This window comes from Ochotona curzoniae, unplaced genomic scaffold (assembly GCF_017591425.1).
Source record: "Ochotona curzoniae isolate NIBS_2020 unplaced genomic scaffold, NIBS_Ocur_1.0 contig_2723, whole genome shotgun sequence".
Taxonomy (NCBI): domain Eukaryota; kingdom Metazoa; phylum Chordata; class Mammalia; order Lagomorpha; family Ochotonidae; genus Ochotona; species Ochotona curzoniae.
This window is the reverse complement of record NW_024465573.1, coordinates 10,851,616-10,854,380: the sequence shown is the minus strand read 5'-3', so window position 1 is coordinate 10,854,380 and position 2,765 is coordinate 10,851,616.

Genomic DNA, 2,765 nt, shown 5'->3' with positions numbered 1-2,765 from the left:
ACACCCGAGCCCTGCCCTTGACCTGCAGAGCAGTAGCCATAGCCTAGTTAGGCATGGAGAATGTGAGAGTCGAGTCCAGTCTTAATGAAGTCAGGCAGACAGAACCAATGACTCACCTGCTGCAGGTGGCTTTGCTAACAGTTCTCAGGTTCCTGCCTCTACCAAAACCAGACCCTTGCCCAAATCCCCGGAACCCAGCTCCCAGGGAGTTAAGCGGGGCAGCTCCAGAGGTCCTGGCTCACAATGAGTGCTCCAAAACTGAGGATATTTGTTGGGTGAATCTGCTGGTGCCACTTGAAACCCCGGTGGGCTTGGCAGCTGCAGCCTGGGAGGAAAAAAAGCAGGAACAGGCCCCCGGCCAAGACAAACTCCCAAGGGAGACCATGTGAACATGTACCGGGCAAACTCGGGGGGGCACCGCCTCATGCCTTCTCCAGGATCACTGCGCACCCTCACTCAGTGAGGGGCCCGGCTCTCTGCTGCCCGGGGAGCTGGGTCTGTCTCACAGCCCCAGGCGTGCCTGGAGACAAACACAGGGAGCCCAGGCGCCCAGCTGGACGTGGGCTCTCTTTGTTTCTTTTCTATCTGGACACTGGCCAAACCACATGGTACTCTATCCCGGGGGGAAGGTCACACTGACATGGTTCAGGCAGGCTGGTGACAGGCCCGGGGAGGAACTGGGCAGGAAGCAGCCCAGCCCGCGGGCGCCGCTTCCTGTGGCAGTGTGGTTACTAGGGACACACACAGTGCCGGAGGCGTCTCTGGAGGGACGTCCTCCTCTTCCGTGCACAACCTGCCACAGCCACCTCCTGGGGAGCCGGGGCAGACCGTGAACCTTCCTGACGCTCCTCTGCAAGCTGCTGCAGGAGTTGGCCTCTCTCAGGAAGAGGAAGCAAGGACGAAGTACAAACAAGTGCACGCAGTACCTGCTTTCTGAGGGTCTCACCTTGAAGCCTTCTCTACCTCCTCCATCATGTCTGCCCCCACATCTGACTCAGCTTCGATGTGCTACTCAGTACGTAGCAAACAGCCCCTGATCACAAGGCTCAGGGTGTGTGCCCAGCCTGAGATGTGAGCAAACCACTATGGGGTGCGTGGGGGAGAGGGGGAACTCTGGTAAGGCTGACACACACGTTCTTGTCCACACTCATCAACTCACTCAGGTCCTGAGTGTCTCCTGCACACGCCACACCAAGGTCCCCTTCTGTATGCAGGTGGGCTCCCTGGTGAGGCTGCAGTTTCATCCCGGACTTCATTCTCTGTCTCCCACGATCCTGCCACGAGGCTGCTCCAACACTAGGTCTCTTGGTCAGCTGGGTTCCCATCCCTGGCAGAACTCCAGTTCCAAGTGCCAGCCACACAGGCACGCTCACGCTGGCTTGGATTAGGACCCTGACCTCATTGCCTCTGCGTGTGCCTCCTGAGCTCCAGACCCAAGATCCCCCTGTGTCGCTGTGCCAAAGGCGACGTGGTGCTGTGAACAGCCAATCCAGGGTTCAGCCACTGCCCGCAGATGCTCTCCCAGAGCCTCACAGGTTTGGGAAAACTTTTTGTTGCCAAGGATCACTTGGATGTTTATAATATCCTTCATGGACCACACAAAATCATCAAAATCAAATTGCTACAGATGAGCTGGATTCTGAAAGCCACCGTGCTTGCCGGCAGGGCCACATCAAGTGATCCCCAGGGCCTTACATGGCCGGTAGGACAGTCATTTCCCACGCCCAATGTGTATGCTCAGGGTGCCTTCAAGTGACGAAGACTACAGGGAAAAACTGCCTCCCCGCGAAACTGGCATTCGGGAGGGGAAATTAAGGCAAAACAACAAAATGAGATACACAGCGTGTTGAAAGGAGCTATGTGAATTACCATGGTTAAAAATGACATCACAAGGAATGTTAGCAGAAGTGGGAGAGGGTGCCAAGCAGTCTTATGGGAACTGCATTTAGGGGCGCGGGAGCCTGAACACGGGAAGCCAGAGCATGTGATGGCTGTGAGAAACAGCCAGGAGGAGGGCAGAGGGAAGGGGCAGGAAGGACGAGAGGAGGCAAGAGGGTGCGGGCCACGGAGCGCAGGAAGGTGGAAGAGGAATGCTGCTCTGCCCTCTTCCTGGGGCCCATCCCCCCAAGGCCCAACCCTGCCTTGCCTCACCTTGCCTGCCATCATCGCTTGCATGGGTGTGTGATGTCCGCACCATTAGTGGCTCAGAGGCTTCCAGATGAGTTTGTTGTTGTTATATCTACCAGAGCTGGTCACACACCCCTATAGGTCCTGCGTCTTCCCACCCTCACGTCCTTACCCTTCCTAGTTCCTGCTACTGTCTGCAGGGCGCGTCACCCCTGCCTTTCCATCCTTTCCTGGTCATCTCTGGAAAAGAATTGCTTTTACCCTTAATATGCCACGAAGCTGGTGCTAACCTGAGGACTTGGTAAACAGCAATTAGAAGCTCACCCGGGCATGTAGGGGGTGAGTGGTACCCAACGAGAAACCCTTGCCTCCATCCTCGTCAAGAAATGGCAATCCAATCAGAACAGTGCCCATCTCAGGAATAATAGACCACAAAGCAAATTGATTTTTAAGAGCACGTTGGAAAATCTCTCCTTTTTCTTCTTAAAATGGATGCACTTTAGCGCGCACTGCAAGTGGTTCCTGGGCCCCAGAATCACTCTGTAGCGCCGCCCTGTGGACGTGGAGGGCTATGGTGCCCTTCTACTTGGGCTGGACAGGCCAGGAATCACCAGGCCTCAAGCAGCGTGTGCTTCTGC